This window comes from Macaca mulatta, chromosome 3 (assembly GCF_049350105.2).
Source record: "Macaca mulatta isolate MMU2019108-1 chromosome 3, T2T-MMU8v2.0, whole genome shotgun sequence".
NCBI lineage: Eukaryota > Metazoa > Chordata > Mammalia > Primates > Cercopithecidae > Macaca > Macaca mulatta.
In genome coordinates this window covers 89,320,684-89,334,267 of record NC_133408.1, presented here as the reverse complement: position 1 = coordinate 89,334,267, position 13,584 = coordinate 89,320,684, and positions in this window count along the sequence as shown.

Sequence of the window (13,584 nt, the reverse complement as noted above, 5' to 3'; positions counted from 1 at the left end):
TAGCCTATGCTACACGACACCTCATATAGCCCAGCCTAGTGCTCTGCAATGGGCCTTAGACATCTAGTAGAAGACAGAATTAAATATTTTTATTATTTTGTATTTTAATGCAAATGAGCCTCAGATCATTGCTTAGAGTGAATTTCTGATAGGCAGAAGTTCTACAGGCAAAGGACACTAAGGGGCAAAGCTGATCTACAACAGTGACATCACTGAACACAACCTATATCCCATTTTTTGCCTAAAAGCAAGTGGTAGAGCTGGCTAGTTTTCACGGTGTCTTTTATTTTATGGTACATGTTTGAGTAGATTTGGGTGGAAATTGCTGGTGAGGGCTAATGCTCAAAAATCTACTTGTTACTTTCTATGTACATAATATTCAGGTCACTGAGGTATGTGATAGGAAAACATCAGGACACTTGAGGAATGATTACATTTCCCTACTTAAGCTTTTCACATATACTCTACAGAAATATTAATCTTGAGTGTGAAAAGCCAAAGCTCTTGGTGTCTGAATTGAACAATGTTTGAATAAGGCATTTAGTAATATTCTTTGAGACTTTTAGAGAAGATGTTTTATACTCAGGTGTAGCTATTCCTTTTATTTTGATTGCCATCCTCTACCAAAAAAGAGAGATTATTCTGTTAAAACAGTTACTAGAGCATGTTCTCAGAAGCAATATGGATCTAGTGGGTGGAGAAGTGGACAGGAAGTTTATGAAAAAGTGTTTGACTCTAGATCCTTATTCAAACATAATGTATTCATGAGTGTTTATTTCTCTAGGGTCCATTTATTCTCCGCTTACTGAAGCTGAGGGCGTCCTTGTCATGCACAATAATGTGTGGTTTGAAGGTGTGTAAAGTAACTATTTGTGTGGCAATTCATTTGTCACATACTCATGAACCCTGAACTGGCTAGGCCCTCTTCTACCAATCACTGGCAGGTGTTGGGGGGCTGACTGCTGATCATTTGGGTGTCAGGTGATCCAGTCCTGAAACACTTTCCTGTCACATAGCTTATACAACTTTGCAGAGCATTGGAACAAGAGCAGAGAATAAGCATCACATAGTGTGTCTTTCCAATGCGACAGGAGCTGTACCTAGCCAGTTTAACAACCATTATTCTTAATCTTCAGAACAACTCCATAAAGTAGATACTGTGACTGCAATATAAATATGAGAAAAACTTGCACCCAGAGAAATGAAATGATAGTAAAATGTCATAAGGCCAGTGTATTAGTCCTTTCTCACACTGCTATGAAGAAATACATGAGACTGGGTAATTTATTAAGCAGTGAAATTTAATTGACTCACAGTTCTGCACGGCTGGGGAGGTCTCAGGAAACTTATGATCATGGCAGAAGATACCTCTTCACAGGGTGGCAGGAGAGAGAATGAGGGCAAACAGGGGAAATGCCAGACACTTATAAAACCATCAGATCTCATGAGAACTCACTCACTATCACGAGAGCAGCATTGGGGAAATGGCCCCCATGATCCAGTTACCTTCACCTGGTCCCACCTTTGACACATGGGGATTACAATTTAAGGTGATATTTGGGTGGGAACACAGAGCCAAACCGTATCAGCCAGTAAGTGGAGAAGCAAGATTTGAAACTTGATGTATCTAATGGCAAAGTCCTGATCACTATGGTGCTCTTCTTCCTTGGGCCATTCACAGAAGCATTCAGATAATGCTTACTTATTCATCCACTTATTAATTCAGTATTTATGGGGTGCTCAGTGTGTGCCAGAACCACACTGGACCTTGGCTTTGTCCATTCTCTTAGCTCTTTCAAATCATGATTCTACTTCTAAGGTTTTCTGTACTTTCTATTGGCTTTCAGAGTTTCTTGAAGGTCAGGATCCCCAGATTAGCAGCATCAGCATCACTTGGGAACTTATTAGAAAGCACATTATCAGGCCTGCCACAGATCTACTGAATTAGAAACTTGGGCAGGGGTATGAGGTATATTGAAGAGGTAGAATACATTCCATTTTTTCAAAGGCCTTAGTAGAGCTAATCTATGATGAAAATCCCTTTAAGATGATGGAAGAAGAAGAGCTTAAAGCTCCCTTTTCAGAAATGGTCCCAAAATGAAGAAGGGAAATCCAAGAACTTTTTGCATCACAGCTTTATCACAGGGGCCTTTTATGTTTGTTCCAGAAAGTAAGTATTCACTAGGAAAGTTACAGTGCATTCACTGTCAAATTGCCTTTTCCACATTGGATCGCCGGTAGTTTTGTCCAATAAGGGACTTTCTGAAACAGAATCCTGGTAATTCTTGTCTTTTTCCTTCCTCCTTTCTTCTCTGTCCCCCTTTCCACTTTGTTATCTTCTGCCTACTTTTCTCTTTTTTTCATACATATGTTAAATATATATACACATTTGCCAACACCACCAACCTTTTTTTCCCTAGAAGATCCCTAAGGTAAAGAGTGAGTTACTTAAAATATAAAATGTTCTTTTTTTCTGAATATATGAAATGAATATTTCATCTATGTGTTCACATGCACATTGGCATGTATAATCTGCAAACATGTGTTACAGATAATTGTCCATTTTTTTCTATTCTTTACCATCATTTTTACCACTCTTCTGGGGGTTTTAGAAACTTCATCAGGCTGTCATCCTATAACAATAGTTCTGAAGTACTACATGTCTCTGGCCTAAGAGAAGTCAGCACTGACAAATAGAACAACAAAATAAAATAAAATAAAAAAAGACCAGACCCAGTGGCTTATGGATGTAATCCCAGCACTTTGGGAGGCCGAGGTGGACAGATCACTTGAGGTCAGGAGTTAGAGACCAGCCTGGCCAACATGGTGAAACCCTGTCTCTTCTAAAAATACAAAAATTAGCCAGGCATGGTGGCAGGCACCTGTAGTACCAGTTACTCGGGAGGCTGAGGCAGGAGAATTGCTTGAACCCAGAGGCAGAGGTTGCAGTGAGCCGAGATCATGCCATGGCACTCTAGCCTGGGCGACAGAGTGAGACTCCGTCTCAAAAAAAAAAAAAAAAAAAAAGAAATTAAAAAAAAATCTCTAAACACTTTAAAAAGTTTATAAGTTTATATTTTGTTTTAGTATCAAAACTACCACAAGATACTTTCTATGTCTTACATTCAGATATGTGATTAGACCAATAAAACCTTTTGAGAGTAATAATTATTATTATCCTATTAATTAGTATGATACAGTTCTTTATAAAAGGTTACAACATTTCTTATCAACCCTGATCGTCACAACAGTCATGGGCAGCGTAATTGATCCTATTTTATAGACGATACAAATAAGCCACAGGAAACTTAAGCAACCTACTCAAACCTCCCACACTAGGGTGACATTAAATAAAGTGAAATAAATGAAATCTAAAGAGATTTGGCTTATCCTTGATCTTTTACGCCTTTAAAATAACCATGTTTTATTTCATTTTCTGGAATTGAGGGATAGAAAGTAAATATGAATGAATACAGGTAATGGCCCTCTAAGCATGAATATAGAGTTGGAAGAGACAAATATTAAGAGGAAAGAGGTACAGTGGCTCAGAAAAGGCTTCTTTGAGGAAGGTTGCTTAAACAGACACACAAAATCTGAGTAGGAGAGAGCTGCAGCTGCAGTGGGGGGTGGGAGAAGAAGGAGGAATGCTCCTACCAGAGCACAGGGAAAAGATGAGAGCTTTTTGGAGAAACTTTAAAAAAAAAAAAAAAAAAGAGCAAGCAAACAAACAAAAAAAATGTGCTCACACGCGTATTCAATGAGTATAAATATTCAATGAGTATGAACACGTGTGTGAGCACATGAAAAAAGCTGCAGAAGTTAAGGATAACAGGTTGAAAAGGCCAGATCATGTAATGATAACTCATTACCCTCAAGATAACAAAAAGCCACTGAAGAGTCATAAGCAGGGTTGGAGTCTCCGGTGGGGGAGATAATTACATGATCATCTTTGTTATTTAAAAAGATCACTTTGGGCGCAGACAGAATAGATTGGAAGGGGGCAAAAGCTGCTATCTGAAGGTGAGTTGGACTAGAAGTAGTGGATTGTAGGGACAAAGTAGAAGTCAAAGTCAGAAGATAGTGAGGAAAATAAATTGATTAGCCTTGGAGATTAAGCGCAGGTGGTGAGCAAAGGGAAATGGTATTTCAGGGTGTGACTCCTGATAAAGTAACAAAAGAGCTAAGCAATGCTATGATTTGTGTGTCATCTTTTACAGCTTTCTCTTTGGCTATGAGAAAAGATACAATGGTGGAATTTCTTCTTTCAGGGCAGATAATTTATTATGGTAATTTAAGATAGTCCATCATTTTATTCCATCAATCCACTAGATTAAGAACACTGCCAAACTTGATCTTATAAGTCCTGTTTGTCTGAATGCTAATGGGCAGATTCCACACTTTAAAAAATCTGCTTTTATGAGTGAGAAATAAACAATGTTAATTAGGTTACTTTAACTTCCTGTTAAAGATGTTTATCCTTAGGCCGGGCGCGGTGGCTCAAGCCTGTAATCCCAGCACTTTGGGAGGCCGAGACGGGCGGATCACGAGGTCAGGAAATCGAGACCATCCTGGCTAACATGGTGAAACGCCGTCTCTACTAAAACATACAAAAAACTAGCCGGGCGAGGTGGCAGGCGCCTGTAGTCCCAGCTACGCGGGAGGCTGAGCCAGGAGAATGGCGTGAACCTGGGAGGCGGAGCTTGCAGTGAGCTGAGATCCGGCCACTGCACTCTAGCCTGGGTGACAAAGCAAGACACCGTCTCAAAAAAAAAAAAAAAAAAAAAAAAAGATGTTTATCCTTAAGCTCTCCAATTAGAAGCAAATAGGAATATTTTCTTCCTTCCAGTCATGACTTCTTTGTTCTTTCCATTTTTTTTGGTCTAGTTTTTTCCATTTTGTGATCAGACTCTGTATGTTTGAGCAAGAACAAAAGTACAAAGCAGCAAAGTAATGTTCTAGACATTGGTAGAAGAAAATACTGAAATTGAAAATAGTAGATTCCTTCTAGATACACACAAGCACAGCATAGAAAGTTTTATTTTTTTCATCTGATAACATGACTGTATCTTGATGTTGATCATTCTCTTTCAATTTTTCCTGGGATGGGGTGGCCCTTTGAAACTCTAGATTCAAGTCTTATTTCCAGAAATGTTATTAAAGCGTACTTTATTATTTCCTAATTTTTTGTTCTTTTCATGTTGAATCTTTTTATTTTGGTCTAGATTCCTCACCTATCAATATTTCTTTAATCTTTAAAAAAAGCCATTTGGTTTTTGCTTTGTTTTATTTGCATTTAATTTTGCTTGATTTTCCTCAATCCATTCTCAATATTTTCAGCAATTTTTATTTTCCCATATAAAATATGAATACAGGGTTGTTATCTGTATAAATTTATGTTTACTCTCTCAATTCCAGAAAATGAGATAAAACATAGTTATTGTGAAGGCATCAGAGAGCCAGGATAGATGTTGTATGCTGTTTCAATTTTGTTTTTATTTTTGTGACAATTTTTTTACTTTTTTTCCCTGTATCAACTCCTATTTTATCTCTGTGGTCTTACTATCTTCCATGAGCTATTGAATCTTTGCCTTGCATTTTTGTTTTATAGAGGTTATGCTTTCTTTCATTAAGTTTTAAAATGTATAACAATGTATTTGAACATAATGCTTTAAATTGCCTCATGGCAAACATTTGCTGGTGAATGTTCTTTTCTTGATGCATTTTCTTTTGTTGTTTCCTTCTCCATCTTTTTAAATAATTTTTGTACAGATGTTGACTTCTTTATAAAAATTATCACTCTAAAAACTCAGGACTTCCTGGAATTCAGGATTAGAACTCAACAGAAGCTCTCTCTCTCTCTCTCTCTCTCTCTCTCTGTGTGTGTGTAGGTGGTGGGGGTAGGGGTTGCCAATGCTGTGTTCTATGCCAGCAGGACTTTTTTAATAATAGAATTGTGCATATGTGGGTATTTATTTAGACTTTGCCACTCCCAAGTCAGCTGAGATCAGCACTTCCAGGTTGCTCACAAGCTGACAATACAGAATTATCTTCTTTACTGTGTCTTATCAGTGGAATGCTCCCTGAAAACATAACTTGTCTGTATGACCCTTTCTTTTCTTCTCATTGGAATCAAACAAGATTCAGAAAATATTCATTTCTCTATGAGCTACTGCCCTCAGTTCCATTGTTAAAAGGTAATGACTGTTGGTTTTGACTTGAGAATGAACGCTTCATCTTGGAGAAGGGTGCATTGGTAGCATTTTCTGAGCTCTGAGGTTGTGGCTTCCTCTCTTTTAAGTCTTTCCTTATCACATTAAACTTTAATTGCTTTTATGGTTCAGGGCTTCAGATATCTTCTTGTTTTGTTGAAGATGGAATTTGTGCTTCTGTTTCTCATTTGCCTTATTACTTTTGCATGCTTTTAAAAATGGTAACTGGGAGAGGCCATTTTTATACCACCATTCTAAACCAAATATGACCATTGTTTTAAAAAAATTCTCTCTAAAATTTGAAAAGAAAAAATGGTAGATCATCATTTTTGTCTGTTTAATTTACATTTCCTTTAATGCTAGTCAGTTTATTTTTGAAATCTTTTTCTATTTCTTTTTATGTCTTTTGTTTCTCACCTTCACATACTTTTATTGAGTCTTTCTTTTGCAATTTGCAAAGGACATTAAATCATTATATGTCTAGTTTGTTGCAGTTATTAATGTCAGCTTTTTATTTACTTCCTAATTGTTTATAATGTTTTCAACATGTAAAAGTTCAATAGTTTTATATTATCAATATTTTCCTTTTTAATTTCTTCCATTGCTTTGCTTGAAAAATACATTCCTATTCCAAGACTAGTTAATTTTCACATTTTAATTCTATTTTTGTAGTTTTACTTTTTGTATTTAGCTCTTTATTCTACCTGAATTTATTTTAGTGTTTAATGTGAGGTGAGGCTTTCGGTTGACAGTTCTCCAAGTAATCATTTTTCCTAACATCATTAATTGGAAAATCTTCTATTTCCAGTGATTTGTGATATTTCTATAGTAAGTGGTTTTTACTAGTCTGTTCTTCACAGAGTGAGGCCTCATATTGGGTGTTGGTTTATTCCTCCAGAAGGAGTTCAATATTGTCTCCAGCTCTCCTTCTGTCCACCAGGCTCCTGGATGACCAGAAAGGTTAATAAACAGAACCTGTCCACCGCTGGGGCCCTGCAAGTACCCAGTCTGTTAAGGTCTGATAAACTCAAGTTAATGCCTCTCCTGCTCCAGCTCTTAGACTTTCTCACGATTCCATAAAGCTAGAAACAGCCTCTAATTCCTCCCCCCTTGTTTAAATGTACTATCTGAAAGCAGCATATTTCAGTTTGTGTCCTCTTCTCCAAGTTATCTGTAGTTCTGTCATTGACTCAGCTTCTCAGAGAACAATACACTAACATCCTGGTCAGTTCTGCACTAGGAGCAGTCAATGTCCCCGGATGAATTTGGAGAGTGAGGGGAGGCCTGATGGGGGTTGGGGATGAGATTAGGAGGGAAGAAGGGAAAGATTCCAAATGATGAACCCCTGTATATCAGAACTAGAGTTAGGCAGAGATATGAACCAATCAGTCTCCTGCACAGTGCAGAGGGTCCCACTTTGGGAACACATTTCTACAGTGATCCTAATTCATCACCAGTCACTGATACTGCAATTGTACATTTCCCCTAGAATTTGGGAAATTGTCTTTTTCCATCACTCTGCATTCTTGTTTCTAGTGTTTAGTCCTTTTCAATCTCTTAATGATTATTTTAACTAGACATTGGAGATGAAGAATCTATCACCATGGAAACATGGAATTACAAGTAATAAATTTAGATGATTCTAATATTTGCAAAGTCTTAGGAGAATAAATTATCTTTACATGATTAGATATGTAAATCGGTTTTTTATTTATCAGTTTTGTATTGGAAATATTCATTAACGTTTTTATGTAATACAAATGATGGAGGGAACATCTACAAAAATCTAAATTGTGGGTGATTTACACAGGGGCAGGGAGTTTTATTAATTTGGATACTCACAGCTGCTGACTACAAACCAACACCCAGAATCTTCATTTAAAAAAATTTTATTTATGAAGAAACAACCTGGATTGTATGAAGATCAAGGGTTTAATTTCTCAACAAGATAAATAGTTTTAAAGAGTTGGGAAAATAAAAATGTAAAAAATACACACCTTTTATAAAGATGCTGTCACCACAAATAAAGGTTCTTGGAATGCTTTTATACAGTATCTTTTTGGAAAGCTGACAAAACAGCATGGAAAAAATGAATCAGTATAACCATTTTTAATAATGACTTCTCAGAGGATGTGCCCTATCAGCTCACGTGTTCATGTAGGAACTCAGTCATAAACTTCAAAGAAGAGAATTTTAAAATATTATGTTTAGAGATAAGATAATTAGGAAAGGAAAGTAATGTTGAGATCCTTTAAATTAAGTTCTTAGATAAATATATATATACTTCTAGGAGACTCAAGAGAACAAAGAAAAGAATCAAGGGGTAAGGATTGATTGAAAAGCTTTAGAAACTTTCATGTGATAATTAAAGTGAGTGACCGGATCTCATTCACAAATGTAATATTTAAAACATGCTCAGTTTCCCAAAACCACAATGAGATACAACTTCATACCCACTAGGATGTCTGTAATTTTTAAAAAAATGGAAAGTAACAAGTGCTAGCAAGGATGTGGAGATATTGAAACCCTCATACATTGCTGGTGGGAACGTAAAATGTTGCAGCTACTGTGGGAAACAGTTTGACAGTTCCTCAAAACGTTAAACCTGTAGTTACCATATGATCAAGAAATTATACTCCTAAATCTATTTTGAAGAGAAGTGAAAACATAGGTTTATATAAAAACTTGTATATAAATCTTCACGGAAGCATTATTCATAATAGCCAAGCATGGAACTAACCCATATACCCATCTATTGATTAATAAAGAAAATGCGATATATTCATACAATGAAATAGTATTTAGTCATAGGAAAGAATGAAGTATTTACACATGCTACAACAGGGATGAACCTTGAAAACATTGTGCTAAGTTAAAGAAGTCAGACAGGGACCGGGCGTGGTGGCTCACACCTGTAATCCCAACACTTTGGGAGGCCAAGGCAGTGGATCACAAGGTTAGGAGTTTGAGACAAGCCTGGCCAAGATAGTGAAACCCCGTCTCTACTAAAAATACAAAAGTTAGCCAGGCGCAGTGGCAGGCACCTGTAATCCCAGCTACTGGAGAGGCTGATACAGGAGAATCGCTTGAACCCAGGAGGCGGAGGTTGCAGTGAGCCAAGATTGTGCCACTGCACTCTAGCCTGGGCAACAGAGTAAGACTCTGTCAAAAAAAAAAAAAGAAAGAAAAGAAAAGAAAAGAAAAGAAGCCAGACAGATAAAGTAATACATATTGTAGGATTCCATTCATATGAGATGTCCAGAATAGGTAAACTTGTAGAGACAGAAAATTAGTAGTTTCTTAGGGCTGGGGGGGATGAGAAGATGGTGGAGTTATAACTCAAGGTATTTTTAAGGTGTTGAAATGTCAATTCTGGTGATGGCTGCACACATTGTGAATATACTAAAAACAACTGAATTATACACTTTAAAATGGTGAATTTTGTGACATAGTTAAAAGAAAAAAGTTCTCAATTTGCACTACAAAATATGAAGTAACTAAATATATGAAAATTTACAAAATCCCCAGTGGGGTCTAACACTCCACCTATGTATTATTGTCCGAGTATGAGAGAAATGTTCACTACCTTCAAGACAGATAAAATGCGGATGCAAAATGCAGTTGGTAGTCCAACAATGCTGTGTAGCTAGACACAGAAAGTAGAAAGTTGTCCCTTTCTATTGCTGGTTCAGAAACTCAAAAAACTCTGCACAGATAGAATGATGGTTCTCAAAGTATTTGATCTCAGGACTCCATTACATTCTTCAAACTTACTGAAGACTGTTGGGTGTGGTGTCGCATGCCTGTAGCCCCAGCTGCTTTAGAGGCTGAGGCAGGAGGATCACTTGAGCACAGGAGTTCGAGGCTGTAGGGTGCTATGATTGTGCCCGTGAATAGCCACTCCATTCCAGCCTGGGCAAAATAGACATCCTCACTAAGCTTAAAAAAAAAAAACTTATTGAAGACTGCAAAGAGCTTTCATTTACATGGGTAATATCTATTGATATTTATTAAATTATAAATACGAAGGAAGTTTTAACATATTTGTATATTAATGCATCTTAAAATAATAAACTCATGTTAACATAAATATTTTTATTAAAAATTATATTTTCAAAATACAATAATTTAGAAGACTAGTATTATTTTACATTTGACATGTAAAATAGAATGACATTTTAATAGGATTTCACAGGAGACAGTTGTGATCTTGTATCTACTCCTCTGTTTATTCTATTATGATATGTTCCTTTGGTCGAATTTTATGAAGAAAGCAAGAAACATGCAGATATGTAGTTGGAAAAGGAAGGAGTATTTTGATAGCCTCTTACGATAATCATGTCTAGCCTTTGATAGTGTATCAAAATCTGACTAGTGATAGTTTTTTAAGCTTAGGTTCAATGTAGAATTAAAAACCCATATTAATAAACTGAACTCATTTACAATAAAATCCATTGACTGACTTTGCACTTTGAATGAATCTTGTACCAATTCATAATTTTGCAATATCAGCAACTGGTCATTTGGAAATTGTTGGTTCACTGTGTTACATAGCACTTCCAAGTGTTGACGTATTTTATTACTCTATGTAAAAAATCTTGTTTGTTAATCTCGCCACTTATTTTAACAGAAAAGTCTTTTTGTATTGGGAAGTTGTTAAACTTTTGGTGGTGAATATAAGTTTTCCAAAATTCTAATTTTTTTCTTTCTGAAAGCTTAAATTTTATCATCAGCAACAAATACTTTTAGTTGTTTTCCTTGAAGTGACAGGCTCACTCCATTCATTTTTCCCCAAAAAAGTCTGCCTGTCAGATACCAAAGACTGAAAAACCAGCTTGTTGCTCTTTTCTCAAGAATGGATCTTAAACAATTGCAAGGTGCTTTTCTTTGAAACAATCATTATATTTCAGTATGCAACTGAGGTGCTTCTGTGCACTTTCCAGTTCTTCACACAAAATATTAAGAAAAAGTATGCAAAGGGTGCAATTTAAAAATTTTTTTAATTAATATTTTTGCCATTACATCAAGGACTTTTAAAAGTGAAATTGGTCTTCTCTTCTTTTTTTTAATCTTAGTGTGAGTTCATGGATACTACATGTGTAGCTTGATGCCATTATTAGGATTTATACCTAGATACCAGCAATTTTGTCCACCATTGTTTTGCATCCTGAATACAAATGTCAACACAGTGAAGAGGCAAATAATGTGTCAGTATTGTTTTAAAAAATGCTTATTATAATATTATATTACCATGAAAATAATTTTTATCCTGCAGACCTCCTCAGAGTATCTCAGGGATCTCAGAGATTTGTAAAATCATGCTTTGAAAACTGTCAAATGAGAAAACTTGTAAGAAAAGTTTTCTTTGTCTCTCATGGGGTATCATATTAGGCAGTTTGAACATGTTCTACCTTCCACCCACTTCTTACCTTTTATATACAGTTAGACTTTGTTATTGCCAAAAGTGACTACATAGAAAGTAGAGGGTAGAAGGCAATTGCCCATTCCATCCTCAGCTAGGAAGGTTGCCACAATAGCACCTCATGGGACTGGCTGCAAGTAGAGCCCTAGAAGGCACACTAGTGATTGTACTTTGTCATGTGCAACATAAGAGCATCAGGAAGAGGGGAGGAGAAGATCCAATTTTAGTCCAGCGAAGTCATACTAGATAAAAATTTAAAAGATATATAATCATTACTGTAACAATGGTCATTGGAGGGAAACACTCATAGGAGGGACAAAGAAAAAATATTAGAAGATACTGGGGCTCTGGGTTCATTGACTCATTCATGCCTGTAATCCTAGCAATTTGGGAGGCTGAGGAAGGAGAATAGCTTGAGCCCAGGAGGTGTTTTTTTTGTTTTGTTTTGTTTTGTTTTTTCCAAAAAAGAGAGAGATCGAGAGAATAAGATCAGGAATTATTTTTAACAAACTCCTGTTCACTGTAGATCTGAGAAAGAGACTTGGTGATCAGCTTCAGTGAGCTTCTGGAATGCTTTGAAAACTGTCGAATGAGAAAACTTCTAAAGGGGTATCATATTAGGCAGTTTGAACATGATCTACCTTCCACCCAAAGTCACTTATTATTAGCTAAGTAAATAATAATAAGTCAAACTCACTTATTATTAGCTAAGTAAATAATAGTCTGGATAGCTTTCTTATGGTGGACAGATACACAGAAAAAAAGAACAATATTGGACTCATATAAAGGTGCTACAGGACAAAGAAAAAGAAACATTATTATGAATGCTCTGTAATAGCAAGCCTGTAAATATGATTTATGGTAAAAATCAGAAGAAGGTTTTAGAAAATTCTTTGGCATCCTTAAATGTGTATATAAGAATTTAACGGGTGTGGCAACTCATGCCTGTAATCCTACCACTTGGGAGGCCAAGGCAGGAGGATTACTTGAGCCTGAGAGTTCGAGATCAGCTTGGGCAACAATTATAGCAGAAAAGAGGGCTAAGAGGAAAGACAGCGGAGTGAGATGCAAAAAGGGGTTCCTCGAGGTAAGAAAGTATTTCAGTGACAAATCAAAATTCACATTAGAAGATGAAAGTATAGGCTTCCACTGGCAAATTAAACCAATGTATTATGAAACTCACAAAACTGTTGCAAAACAGAGACAAAGCCACAGGAGCTTAAATGGATAAGAGAGACAATGGATACGAAGGACAGAAAATGAAGAACAATGCAAGACTTCTGGAGGACTAGAAGAAAATAATTTAAAGCAATGTTAAATGGAGGTGGGGAATCCCTGAGAAATCAAGATTGAGAGGGTTCTCTCAGTTCTAAGAAACTCAATGAAAAGACACCCACCCTGGAGATATCTTGGTCATTTTTTTAATAACAAAGAAAAACAATAATATTATAAGCATAGAGCATGAAACAAAAATATTATTTGTAAAAGAACAAGTAGCAGGTTAGTTTTAAAACATCCCCACTTGGAAATAAATTTCAGTAGACATTTAAATAATCTTAATAGAATTTTGAGTCAAAAGTAGCAATATAACAAATTTAGTTAGTGAAGACGCCTTTAATGTGTGAAGGCAACAGAAATACATTATGAGATAAACAAGGATTCCGCTGATACGCTACCCACACAATCTCTTTTAAAAAATTGCTAAAAGACAGATGAGATGAATCAAAATGAACTAAGGGAAACGAACATCGTGAAGTAAATGGATTGCTGCTGAACTCTGAAGCCAATTAGATCTGAAGTGAACTGAATAACTTAGAAATTTAGTTAAGAAATTGAATAGAAATACAAAATAATACTGAAAGAAAACATTTCAGAGTATAAAATATTTTTTAAATAATAGTAAATTTGATATAAAATTCTGTATTAAAGACTTAGAATGAGATATGTGTTGGT